The 13,744-nt window shown below is 41.3% G+C and overlaps 1 long non-coding RNA gene across 2 annotated transcripts in view; it reads left to right on the top strand.

Annotated features, from left to right (window-relative positions):
* Window positions 1–3,372: 3,372 nt before the first annotated feature.
* Window positions 3,373–13,744, top strand: part of LOC132396586 (uncharacterized) — a 140,120-nt gene continuing 129,748 nt past the window's right edge. For both annotated transcript variants that reach the window (XR_009513031.1, XR_009513032.1), the window contains exons 1-2: window positions 3,373–3,853; window positions 10,618–11,059. This is a non-coding gene — a long non-coding RNA (uncharacterized LOC132396586). The remainder of the gene's footprint in view (window positions 3,854–10,617; window positions 11,060–13,744) is intronic.

Genomic DNA, 13,744 nt, shown 5'->3' with positions numbered 1-13,744 from the left:
TGGTGAAGAGCTTATGCCAACCAAAATTATTGATGCTGAATCTCAGAAATCCAATCAGTTTTGCGTAGATGGCTTAAGAGAAAATCCTGCCAGAAACACATATTTGGCCATGGAAGGAAGAGGTGGCTGTGGTGGAGTAGATGCTCTTGGAAAATTTAGAAAGGCCATCAACCAACTTCATAATTTAAAGTGCTACATCCATTTAAAAGGGGTGAGCTGGCTGAAGTGAAGGTGGATGCAAATAGAATTTCAAAAGAAAAGAAGTAGTAAGGAAATAATTACTTCAAAAAAAGTAATGAAGTGTTGTAACCACAATCTAAACAGGCAGGGTTGCAACTCATGGGACTTTTGACAAGGTCATTTCATGAAAATACAGGCCAGATGAGAGCTGCAGGATATTAAAAGTTCAATGGCCTCAGAAAACAAGCAAATAGGATCTTCCCTGGCACAAGACAAAATGTTTAACTCTGGGTCATCAGAGAGCATCTGCTTGCTATCACAGATATTTTTGATGAGTTGAAATACCCAGCCTTGCAACTCTAGTAGGTCTTGGACCCGCGTGCATGAAGCGGACATTGGAAATTGGTTTATCAGTGTCACATGTGCCAAGGTATGGTGAAAATCCCTGTTTTGCATACCTTCCGTAAAGATCACTGCACTACAAGGTAGTACAAGGGAGAAGTAATAATATAATACAGAGTGTCAATGCTACTGATAAGCTTAGATTTAAAAAATAGTAAGATTACAATAAAAGTAATAAATAAACCTGCATAAAACAGTTTGAAATGAGTCGCCATGTTCTGTGTCAAATGCAGAAGTGTAGGAATTATTGTCAATTGTGAAGTCCTCTTCAGGTTGACAGAATCAGTGTAGCTTTAGTAAAGTTATATCATCTTGAACAAACTTATTAGAGCTCTTTGAGGAAGTATCAACTAAAATGGATAGAGGGCAACCAGAAGATGTATATATTTGCATTTTCAAAATAACAGTTGACAAACGTGAAACTGCAGAGAGATCATTGAACACCATGGAAACCAACCTCCCCTCCATGGATTCTGCCTACACTTCTCACTGCATTGGTAAAGCAACTAGTACAATCAAAGACCATACCCCCCTTGGACATCCTCTTCTTCTCTCTCTCTCCCATCAGGCAGAAGATGCAAAAGCCCAAAAACATGTACTATCAGGCTCAATGAAGCCATGTACCTTGTACATTATTGTCTACCTGCTCTGCACATTCTCTGAAACCGTAGGACTTTATTCTGCATTATGTTATGTTTTGCCTTGTAATACTTCAATGCATTGATGTAATGAAATTATCTTTAATGATGGGATGCAGACCAAAGTTTTTCACTGCACTGTTGCGCATGTGACAATAATATATCTATTTACCAAATAATTACTTTGTGTGATAAGAACTTACGTTGTTAGAGTTAATACCATTGTTAGAGAATTGAATAACTAGGACAAGGAAGTAAATAGGAAATAAAAGGACAAATTAACATTGGTGACCTAGGGCCACTGGAGTAGCACAAGGGTCAGGACTGCGGCTGTTGACCAAATGTATACTAATGATTTAGAGGATGGAAGCAAAAGTACCAAATTTGCAGAGGATTTGAAAGTGAAGAGAAGAAAGGCATCACAAAACAACCTTGCACTCACTGTCCACAAGATCATGGAATTTATTGTTGTCTTCAGGAAGGGGAAGTCAGAGGAACACAGTGTCAGGCAACAGCTATGGAAGAAAATCAACAGTTTATGTTTTAGGCTGAGACCTAAAAGAAAGGATCAAAAAGAACGAGGCAGAAGCCAGGATGGAGGAGAGTGAGGAGTATAAGCCGGCAAGTGATGGGTGAATTCAGGTGAGGGGGAAGGTGGGTGGAAAGGGGAGGTGAGAGGGCATGTTGAGAGAAGAAGGAATCCATTAGGAGACGTCAGTTGACCAAGGAATAAAGAGAAGAAGGTGGTGAACAAGTGGGAAAAGTTGGACTGGAGGAGGAGAAGGGTTGAAGGGCTACCCGAAAGAAAATAAAATGGGGCAGAAAAACAAAAGGTAGTGGTTACCAGAAGTTAGAGAAATTGATATTCATGCCATGAGGATGAAGTCTACTCAGAATATGAGTTGTTGCTCCTCCAACCTGCATTTCAAAGTTCAAAGTACATACATTTCACAATATACAACCCTGAGATTCATTTTCTTGCAGGCATACTCAATAAATCCATAATGGATTAATAAATAACCATAATAGAATCAATGACAGACCACACCAACTTGGGCATTCAACCAGCATGCAAAAGACAACAAACTGTGTAAATACAAAAAGAAAGAAATAATAACAAATACATAAGCAATAAATATCAAGAACATGAGATGCAGAGTTCTTGAAAGTGAGTCCATAGATTGTAAGAACATGTTAATGAGGATGCAAGTGAAGTTGAGTGAAGTTATCCTCATTGGTTCAAGAGCCTGCTGGTTTAGGGGTAATACCTGTGCCTGAACCCAGTGGTGCAAGGCTTGAGACTCCTGTACGTTCTTCCTGATAGCAGCAGAGAGAAGAGAGCATGACCTGGGTGGTGGGGGTCCCTGACGAAGAATGCTGCAATCCTGTGCTAATGCTTCGTGTAGATGCGCTCAATGGTGGGGAGGGTTTTACCCATGATGGTCCAGAAGTATCCACTACTTCTTGTAGGATTTTCTGCTCAAGGGCATTGGTGTTTCTATGCCTGGTTATGATGCAGCCAGTCAAAATACTGTCCACCACACATCTATAGATGGTCGGGCTGCATCCGTGGAAACGAACAGTCAACATTTCGGGCCAACACCCTTCGTCAGGCCCGAAACGTTGACTGTTCGTTTCCACGGATGCTACCTGACCTGCTGAGTTCCTCCATCTTGTTTGTACGTGTTGATTTGACCAGAGCATCTGCAGTGTACTTTGTATTTATGCATCCATAGAAGTTTGTCAAAGTTTTCGATGTCATAACAAATCTTTGCAAACTCTGAAGGAAGTAGAGACACTGCCATGCCTTCTTCATAATTGCACTTATGTGCATAATTGCACATGGTGTTATAATTTTGCAAGAACAGGACAGGTCTTGCAAAATTATAACACCAAGGAATTTAAAGTTGCTGACCCTCTCCACCTCTGATCCTTCGATAAGAACTGGCTCATGGAACTCTCGTCTCCTCCTCCTAAAGTTAATAATCAGTTTCTTAATCTTGCTGACGTTGAGTAAGATGTTGCTGTTGTGGCACCAGTCAGCCAGATTTTCAATCTGCCTTCTACATGCTGATTCATCACCACCTTTGATCTGGACTATGACAGTGTTGTTGTCAGCAAACCTGAATTTTACATTGGAGCTGTGCTTAGCCACAACAGTCATAAGTGTAAAGGGAGTAGAGCAGGGGGCTAAACACACAGTCTTACGGTGCACCTGTGATGATGGAGATTGTGGAGGAGATATTACCAATTCGAACTGACTGAGATCTGCAATTGAGGAAAATGAGGATTAAATTGCACAAGAAGGTCTTGAAGCTTATTGATTTGTTTTGATAGGGTGATGGTATTAAATGTTAAGCGGTTGTTGATAAAGAGCATCCTGATATATATACCTTTGCTGTCCAAGTGTTCCAGGGTTGAGTGAAGAGCCAATCAGATGTCATCTTCTATGGACCTGTTGCTCCGGTTGGCAAACTGGAGTAGATCCAATTCACTTCTCAGGCAGGAGTTGATATACTTCATCACCAAACTCTCAAAACACATCATGACTGTGGACATTAGTGCTACTGGACTTAAGGCAGGTTACCACGTTCTTCTTCGACACTGGTGTAAGTGAAGACTGCTTTAATGAGGTAGGTAAATCAGACTGATGAAGTGGGAAGTTAAAGAGCTCAGTGAACACTCCAAGCAGTGGAACAGCATAGGTCTTTAGTATTTGGCCAGGTTTCCCATCTGGGCCAGATGTTTCCCGTGGGTTCACCTGCTTGCATGTCAGCCTCAAAGACTGAAGTTACAGGATCCTTGGGGGCAGTAGAAGTTTGTGATGGTTCCTCCATGTTTTGATGGTCAAAGCAGGAATAAGGCCATTGAGCTCATCTGGAATGAAGCCCTGTTGTCACCAACTGTCGATCATCCTGCATTGATTCAATTCAGTCCCGAGTTGCCACTTCACCCATGAGCTGGCTTTCTGGAGATTGTAACTGGACCGCAGGTAGGAAAAGGACTGCCAAGTGATCAGATTTGCTGAAATGTGGTCTAGGCAGAGAACAGAAGGCATTCTTTATTTTAGTATAATAGTGGTCTAGTGTGTTGGGACCTCTGGTGCTATAGACCATACGCTGATGATATTGGACAGAATTTTCTTCAAACAAGCCTCGTTGAAGTTCTCTTTGATTTGAAATACATTGGGTTGGACTGTTTCTTGTTTGGAGATGACATCATGCAGTATCTCAAGCACTTGATTATAGTCAGTATGTAAGTTGTGATCAAGATTATGGAGGATATACCCTAGGTAAATAGAACGCAAGGCACTTGATCATTAGGTGCTCGAAGTCTCGGAAACACGAGTTCAAAAAAGCCTCCGTATCAGAGCACAGCTGAGAGTTTATCATGAAACAAGCGTCTCGACTTTTGCCTTTTCCAAATCATCAGTTCAGTCCATCCTGTAAATCAAGAAGCCTTTGGCATTTGGCTTCATTGTGAAGGTAGAGGAGACTGTGGACAGACATGTCATTATGGGAATGGGAAGTGGAATTGAAATGTGTAGCCACCATGAGATCCTAGCATCTTCAGTGCACAGAGCAAAGGTGCTCTATCAGACAGTTCTTCAATCTGCAGCCCCCACTGCAGATGAGGCCACACTGGGAACACCAGACTAACAACTGAAATCTCACCTCACCTGGGGAGACCTTCTGGGCCCTGAATGGTGGTTTGGAAGGAGGAGTAAGGGTAATTATAGTACTTTGCAGCTGCAGGGATAAGTCTTACTTATAACAAATAGGCAAAACACTGATGAACCTTGTCTAGAGTACTGTGATAGTTTAGGTCCATTTTTGTTATATATTGTCATTGAAGAGGTAAATCATTGGATTAAAAAGTGATCTTATAGAGGTGTATAAAATCATGAGGGCATAGAAAGGGTGAATTCACTCATATTTTTCCCAAGTCTGGAAGTCAACAGCGAGGGGAAATAGGTTTAAGTTAAAATGGGTCAGATTAGATAGGAACTCGAGGGACAGATTTTCTACACTGGTTGTTGTACATATACAGAACTAGTTACGACAGGAAGTGTGCTAACATCTTTTAAAAGACAGTTAGAAAGTTAGCTGAGTCTTTAACACTCTTGCTGTCTTGTGCATTGGAGTTTCCAGACCTGGCTGTGTTGTAAGCAATCAGAATACACTCTACTGTTCATCTGTAAAAATCTTTAAGAGCCTTTGGTGGATTACCTTCTGGCAATCCCAACCAGGCCTTTTTTGTGATTGCATCAATATGTTGGGCCCAGGATAGATCCCTTGAGATGTTGACACCCAGGAACTTGGGCTACTTACCCTTTCTACTGCTGACCCCTCAATGAGGACAGGTGTGTGTTCTTCTAACTTCCGCTTCCTGAAGTCCACAATCAATTACTAAAACAGGAGACTTTGCAGATGCTGGAAATCCACATACAAAGTGCTGGAGGACCTCATCAGGTCAGGCAGCATCTATGGAAATAAATAAACAGTCAACATGTCGGGCTGAGCCCCTTCATGAAGACTGTAAAGGAAAGGGGAGGTCCATAACATTAAAGCACTCCAATGGGTGATTCAGACAGCTCAGCACATCACCGGGACTCAACTACCAGACCTGGAGACAATCTAGAAGTCCTGATGACTACAATACGCTTGTAGCATCAATAAAGACTCATCTCGTCCAGAACACTGCCTGTTCAATCACCTACTATCTGATAGAAGACACAGAAATATCTTAGCCAAGTTACAAGGGCTGTTGTGGAGCTAAATAATCCTGCACCCTGGCTTGTCAATGGCCATTGAGTGTTATGGACTATCAAAGTCACCTGTTGCATGTAAATATGAGATTTTTTAAAATAGGTTGTATCACATGCATTATAGATATCTGTTTGGCCTGGACTGGAGTAGCATTGCAATGCTGTTGGCTTGAGCAACGTTAGTAAAATTCTGTTCCAGTAAGTATCAGCCTGATATTTGATTTACTGCTCTCTCAAAACCAAATGGAGATCCATTGAGATTGTGTCTTCTGTAAACCTGTTATGGATAAATGTTGAACCTGTTATTTATTGAAGATTACAGAAATTACAGGCAATCTTATTGAAACATTAAAGATTCTTTGGGGACTTGGCAGGGTAGATGCTAGGAGGATGTTTATCCTCATAGGTGAGTTGGACCTGTCACAGAGTAAGAGATTTCCTATATCAGACTGACATTCAGAATTAATTATTCCCTGAAAAGATTGTGTGCCTGAGAAATTCTTTGCTCTAAAACTTGTAGAGGCTGAATCCTTGAATATATTCAAAACAGAGATAGATTTATATTCAATAAGAGAAGGAAATGTAATGAAGAGAAGACAACAAAGTGGACTGAATTGATTCAGCTATGATAGACAATAGACAATAGGTGCAGAAGTAAACCATTTGGCCCTTTGAGCCTGCACCACCATTTTGAGATCATGGTTGATCATCTACTATCAATACCCGGTTCCTGCCTTGTCCCCATATCCCTTGATTTCCATAAGATACCACTTTAGCTCCTTCTTGAAAGCATCCAGAGAATTGGCCTCCACTGTCTTGCGAGGCAGTGCATTCCAGACCCCCACAACTCTCTGGGAGAAGAAGTTTTTCCTTAACTCTGTCCTAAAATATCTACCCCTTATTCTGAAACCATGCCCTCTGGTACTGGACTCTCCCAGCATCTGGAACATATTTCCTGCCTCTATCTTGTCCAATCCCTTAATAATCTTATATGTTTCAATCAGATCCCCTCTCAATCTCCTTAATTCCAACGTGTACAAGCCCAGTCTCTCTAACCTCTCTGCGTAAGACAGTCCGGACATCCCAGGAATTAACCTCGTGAATCTACGCTGCACTTCCTCGACAGCCAGGATGTCCTTCCTTAACCCTGGAGATCAAAACTGTACACAATACTGCAGGTGTGGTCTCACCAGGGCCCTGTACAAATGCAAGAGGATTTCCTTGCTCTTGTACTCAATTCCCTTTGTAATAAAGGCCAACATTCCATTAGCCTTCTTCACTGCCTGCTGCACTTGCTCTTTCACCTTCAGTGACTGATGAACAAGGACTCCTAGATCTCTTTGTATTTCTCCCTTACCTAACTTTAGACCGTTCAGATAATAATCTGCCTTCCTGTTCTTACTCCCAAAGTGGATAACCTCACACTTATTCACGTTAAACGTCATCTGCCAAGTATCTGCCCACTCACCCAGCCTATCCAAGTCACCCTGAATTCTCCTAACATCCTCATCACATGTCACACTGCCACCCAGCTTGGTGTCATCAGAAAACATGCTGATGTTATTCTCAAAGCCTTCATCTAAATCATTGATGTAAATCGTAAACAGCTGTGGTCCCAACACCGAGCCCTGTGGCACCCCACTAGTCACCACCTGCCATTCCAAGAAACACCCATTCACCAAACACCCTTTGGTTTCTATCTGCCAACCAGTTTTCTATCCATGTCAATGTCTTCCCCCCAATACAATGAGCTTTGATTTTACCCACCAATCTCCTATGTGGGACCTTATCAAATACCTTCTGATAATCAAGGTACACTACATCCATTGGATCTCCCTTGTCTAACTTCCTGGTTACATCCTAGAAAAACTCCAATAGATTAGTCAAGCATGATTTACCTTTGGTAAATCCATGCTGGCTCGGCCCAATCCTATCACTGCTATCTAGATATGCCACTATTTCATCTTTATTAATGGACTCTAGCATCTTCCCCACTACTGATGTTAGGCTGACAGGTTGATAGTTCTCTGTTTTCTCCCTCCCTCCTTTCTTAAAAAGTGGGATAACATTAGCCATTCTCCAATCCTCAGGAACTGATCCTGAATCTAAGGAACATTGGAAAATGATTACCAATGCATCCGCAATTTCCAGGGCCACCTCCTTTAGTACCCTAGGATGCAGACCATCTGGACCTGGGGATTTGTCAGCCTTCAGTCCCATCAGTCTACTCATCACAGTTTCCTTCCTAATGTCAATCTGTTTCATTTTCTCTGTTACCCTATTTCTTTGGCCCATCCATACATCTGGGAGATTGCTTGTGTCTTCCCTAGTGAAGACAGATCTAAAGTACTTATTAAATTCTTCTGCCATTTCTCTGTTTCCCATAACAATTTCACCCAATTCATTCTTCAAGGGCCCAACATTGTTCTTAACTATCTTCTTTCTCTTCACATACCTAAAAAAGCTTTTGCTCTCCTCCTTTATATTCCTGGCTAGCTTGCGTTCGTACGTCAGTTTTTCTCCCCATATTGCCTTTTTAGTTAAGTTCTGTTGTTTCTTAAAAATTTCCCAATTATCTGTCCTCCCACTCACCTTAGCTCTGTCATACTTCCTTTTTTTTAATGCTATGCAATCTCTGACTTCCTTTGTCAACCACTGTGGCCCCTTTCCCCCCTTTGAATCCTTCCTTCTCCGGGGGATGAACTGATTTTGCACCTTGTGCATTATTCCCAAGAATACCTGCCATTGCTGTTCCACTGTCTTTTCTGCTAGGATATCCGTCAAGTTAACTTTGGCCAGCTCCTCCCTCATGGCTCCATAGTCTCCTTTGTTCAACTGCAACACTGACACCTCCGATCTGCCATTATCCTTCTCAAATTGCAGATAAAAACTTATCATATTATGATCACTACCTCCTAATGGCTCCTTTACTTCAAGATCGCTTATCAAATCCTGTTCATTACATAACACTAAATCCAGAATAGTCTTGTCCCTGGTCGGCTCTTGTACAAGCTGTTCCCAGAATGCATCCTGTAGGCATTCTACAAATTCCCTATCCTGGGGTCCAGCACCAACCTGATTCTCCCAGTTCACCTGCATGTTGAAATCCCCCATAACTACTGCGACATTACCTTTGCCACATGCCAATGTTAACTCCCTATTCAATTTGCACCCAATATGCATGCTACTGTTTGGTGGCCTGTAGACAACACCCATTAGGGTCCTTTTGCCCTTACTCTTCCTCAGTTCTATCTACACAGACTCCCCTTCTCCTGATCCTATGTCCCCCCTTGCAAAGGACTGAATCTCATTCCTCGCCAACAGGGCCACCCCACCCCCTCTGCCCACATTTCTGTCCCTATGATAGCACGTATACCATTGTACATTCATTTCCCAGGTCTGATCTCCCTGCAGCCATGACTCCGTTATCCCAACAACATCATAGTTACCCATTCGCACCTGAGCTTCAAGCTCACCCGCCTTATTTCTGACACTTCGTGCATTCAGATATAGAATTTTTAGCCCATTTCTCCTCTCTCTGTTTGAATCGCTGCCTATTGTGCTTAACCCAGCTCCCTGAACTCCCATTGGGCTATACGTCCCTAGAATTTTGTTGTCCTTCCTAACTTTACTTATTCTTTCTGCACACTTAACTCCATGTTCTGTCAGACCATCCCTCTGTACATGTGTCCTCCTTATCTCTTGTTCCGCCTCTCCTTTCTCTACTACACACTTAATATTCTGGAACTGTGTAGTCCCCACCTGTCCTTTATTTTTCATCTCGCTATCTTTTCTCACATTCTGGATCCCCGCCCCCTGCAAATTTAGTTTAAACCCCCCCCCCCCAAGAAGCACTAGCAAACTTCCCTGCAAGAATGTTAATACCGCTCCAGTTCAGGTGTAAACCGTCCCGTCGGAACAGATCCCACCTTCCCTGGAACAAAGCTGCTAAATAGTGGATCAAGCTTAGGGAACCAAATGGCTTGCTTCTGTTGTTATTTTTTATTGTCTGGCTCAGATTGCCGAATCCATCAGTTTACTCCACTGCAGGGTCCACTAGCATGGCTGAATCTTGCTGATATCCCTTCACATTAAGCTAGAGATTTATCTCTTAGCTCCTGTAGCATGTTCAATCCAACCAACTTAAATGGATCTTGAAGACCAAGAGATTAGAAGGCATAGGGAAAAATGATTTTCTTTTTTACTATCTCTCATATTTCCTCAAATTATTTACCTCAGATTTCACGGTTTTTGAATGGAAAGGAACTCAGTAAAATCAGTAATCAGAAAAGATAATGCACTCTTCCTTTCAGGAGAAACCAAACACTAATGCCTGAGACAAGCAATCATTTGGGGGTGGATGCGCATGGATCTATACTATATCCCAGCATGAAGACGAAGCACTATCGATAGTTGAATTCAGTTTCAACTTAGCACTCGGAGGTGGAGACGTGGGAGTCAGTTTGCCTTCAGGGGAATTATGAGCACAGAATCTGCCTTTTATATCATATTTCAAATGGATTCTGCACTTTCTTTACCAGCTGTTCATTCCATCATTAAAGATGTACAAAATATCTGTTTAAGAAAGCTTGCTGCTAAAACAATGATTTTTTTTTTCTGTCTCTCCAGAGACGGCAAGCAATGGAACGTCTGAGGATTATAATGAGGAAAAGAAGAGGAAAGCTCTCCCCCTCTTCAAGGGGGCACAGAGAAAGTAGATCAGAAATTGACGTGTGCTGAAGCACAGGACATAAAGAAGCCAGAAAAATGTGCAGCTGGAACCAAATGAAATTGAATGGAGGTGTAAGACGTGTCAACCACTCGCCACGGAGCATGCGGTCAGTGATATCATGGGATAGCCACTCAGTAAAAGATGCTTATAAATCGCTTTTTTCCCCAAGTCATCCACCACCCTAACTTGGATATCCTTTCTTTATTTCTCACTAAGCCAAACTCCTGGAATTGTCCAGATGCAAGTATTGTAGAAGAAGCTTCATCACAAAGACTGGAGCATTTGTAGACAAATTCCTTCTTAAGAATACACCTTGATGAAGAGCTGTCTTACTTGAAGGTAATCTGATAGTGCTTTCCAACTTCAAAAGATTTTTTCATACAAAAAGCAGCAATAAGTAGTCATTGTCTTTCTATAAAAGGGATCCTGAATGTTGGCATAGAATCATTTAAAAATCAACGCTATTAATAACTAATCTTGATTGTTACATTCACTTTTTTTCAAGATATTGTTGGTCAAAATAGTTCAAATCAACAGGCACCCTCTTTAAAAGCTTCACAGAAACCAAATTTTGTTTCCCTCAAGAAAATTAGCCAGAAAGATGGGGAAAACAAACATGCAGGTTGCTGTGTGATACTTATTACAACTCTTCTCACTTGTTCCCATGAAGCTAGGTCATTCCCACATAAATATGTGGAAAAATAAATGAAAATACCACAATGTTTCTATTTTAGCTAGAAATGAACCTCCACACTTCATTTATGCCTAATTACATAGTCGCTTTCCTCTGGCTTGACAAGGCACCTGTTGGATCTGGGGGATAGGCCAAGAAATATTTAATGCTGCAGCTGCTTGTCATTTAGGAAATGACAGAGAACAAGACTGTGTGTAAAATATTCCATAAACCCATGGCAATGTGTTATGAGGAGAATTGATGGAACAAAATGATTTATTACCAGGAAATATTTGATTCAAAGGAATGATTGACATGTTTTGAAAGCACATTTGATTTAAAGAACAATATGAAGATAATAAATTTGAGAGTCAAGTTCCAAGTATTTTCTTCAGACTATTGCCTAAAATGCACAATAAAGAAGTAGATCTTTGGGTTTAAAACTAGCTTCTGCCAGTGTACGTAATTATGTAAAATTTGTCAGACTGGAAATATGGTATGAGCAGACCACAAGCATCTTAATTGCTCATGTTCCTCTTCTAACAGAGAAAATGCATGGGAACAATTATAAACTGAGATTGGTGGGGTAAAACTTGCCTCAATTACACTTTTATGCCCAATGCGGTATTCAGCAACATGTGTGAATGAGTGGGAAGCCTGCAATTAAACTTGTGTATGGATGATTCCAAGATAAAAATATCAGCTGATAACGACACTGAGTTGTATCATTGTGACTGATCGAGCCAGTGGTCTCTGGAGGACTGAGGAAGGGAGTTTGACAGAAGCTGCCGCAGTGTGAAGATATTAAAGATAGTAATTTCAAGCTTGGGTGGGCTATATGGTGCTTGCGTATAATAATAATTTGGGAGCACAAATATATAAGCAAGCATGTTGGTTGGGTATAATTAAATATTTAATAAAGAATTTGTATTAACATGTGGAGTTTTATGTCCTTTGGGTGTGTAAAGTGCTTTATGATCAATTGAATATTATTGAAGTGTTACTGATGTAACATCGCTATCATCTAAGCACAATGATAGCAAAAAAAAGGAAACTGCTGTTGAAAAATGGAAGTCAGCATTGAAGAAGTGTCCTTTCGCTTCTACCCCTCCTACCACTGATTCACCAATAAATTAATAAGTTTCTCATGAGGCATAAAGTTAGAAAGATTCTGCAAAGAGTTTCTGACTAGAAGGGTCAGGGATGAAAGTGACAGAAGTTATGCTAAAGTCACCAAAAACCTGTAGAGTCAGCTCTTGAGTGTCTCAGCTAAACAGGCGTGTGCCATGTTTGAGTGGAGCCTCTGGTGACCATCGTGGAGGATCTGAAACAGATGGCAGGAAGAACGGAGAATTTGAATTGCCATCTCTTGTGCCAATATCCAAGATGTTTGGATGCAGTTATTCAGCATGGAAAATTAAAGAGTAAGTTCACAGCCTGCACTTGAAATAAAATATGGTAGCAGTGATTCTTCAAACTCCTGTTCCTGTAACTGCAACTCCAACTGAGACACATGCCTGGGAAATTTACACTTGGAATTAAAGCCGTGAAGCCAATTTTAATCTAACCCTTCTGGGGGAGTCTGAGATAATACAACTAGTGTTCATTTTACATGCCTCCTATTTCTACTTTCCACTATCTTGGTTAGTTTGAATTTAGAGCAGGGGTAAGCTATTCAGCTATTCAAGCCTTCTTTGACATTTAAGAAAATCATGGCAGATCTGATTTTAACCTCAATTCCACATTCCATCTGTCTGCAATAGTCTTTTACTTCCTTGTGTATTAACTCTGATTTCAAAACATTCAAAGGTTCGGATTTCGCTGCCTTTTGGGGAAGAGAATTCCAAAGACATATGATCATTTGATAGAGAAAAAAGTTTCATTGTGATTAATGAGATATTGCTTGTTTTCAGTTTGCTTGTTCTTTGCAAAGGAAGCATCCCCTCCATGTGCACCTTTGCGAGACCAAGCAGGATCCTGAATGCTTCTAGTAACTCTCTCTTACTCTTCTAAACAGAGCAGATACAAGTCTAGCCTTTCCTCCAAAGGCAAGATGCTTATTCCAATTATTAGTGTAATACGCTGTGAGGTTTCACTACTAATGTAATGGCTCTCTGAAACGTTCCACTACTAAGGTAATGGTTTCTCGGTAGCTGCAATATGTGGGTTATGGCTAGAGATAACGGGGCATGTTGGCCAATGAGCAGAATGTTGTTCTTTTCTGTGTGTCTGGGAGCTGGGAATTTGCAGTCTTTTGCTGGGGAGAGAGAAAACGCGAGTGGAGAGAGTTGGTAGACCGCCGGACCGAGTGGACTTGGAGCGACTGTCCGAAGGTCAGCGACAATTGGAGG

This window comes from Hypanus sabinus, chromosome 1, assembly GCF_030144855.1.
Source record: "Hypanus sabinus isolate sHypSab1 chromosome 1, sHypSab1.hap1, whole genome shotgun sequence".
In the NCBI taxonomy this organism is placed as follows: Eukaryota; Metazoa; Chordata; class Chondrichthyes; order Myliobatiformes; family Dasyatidae; genus Hypanus; species Hypanus sabinus.
Note: the sequence above shows the minus strand (reverse complement) of the source record. Positions and strands in the feature narration are given on the sequence as shown.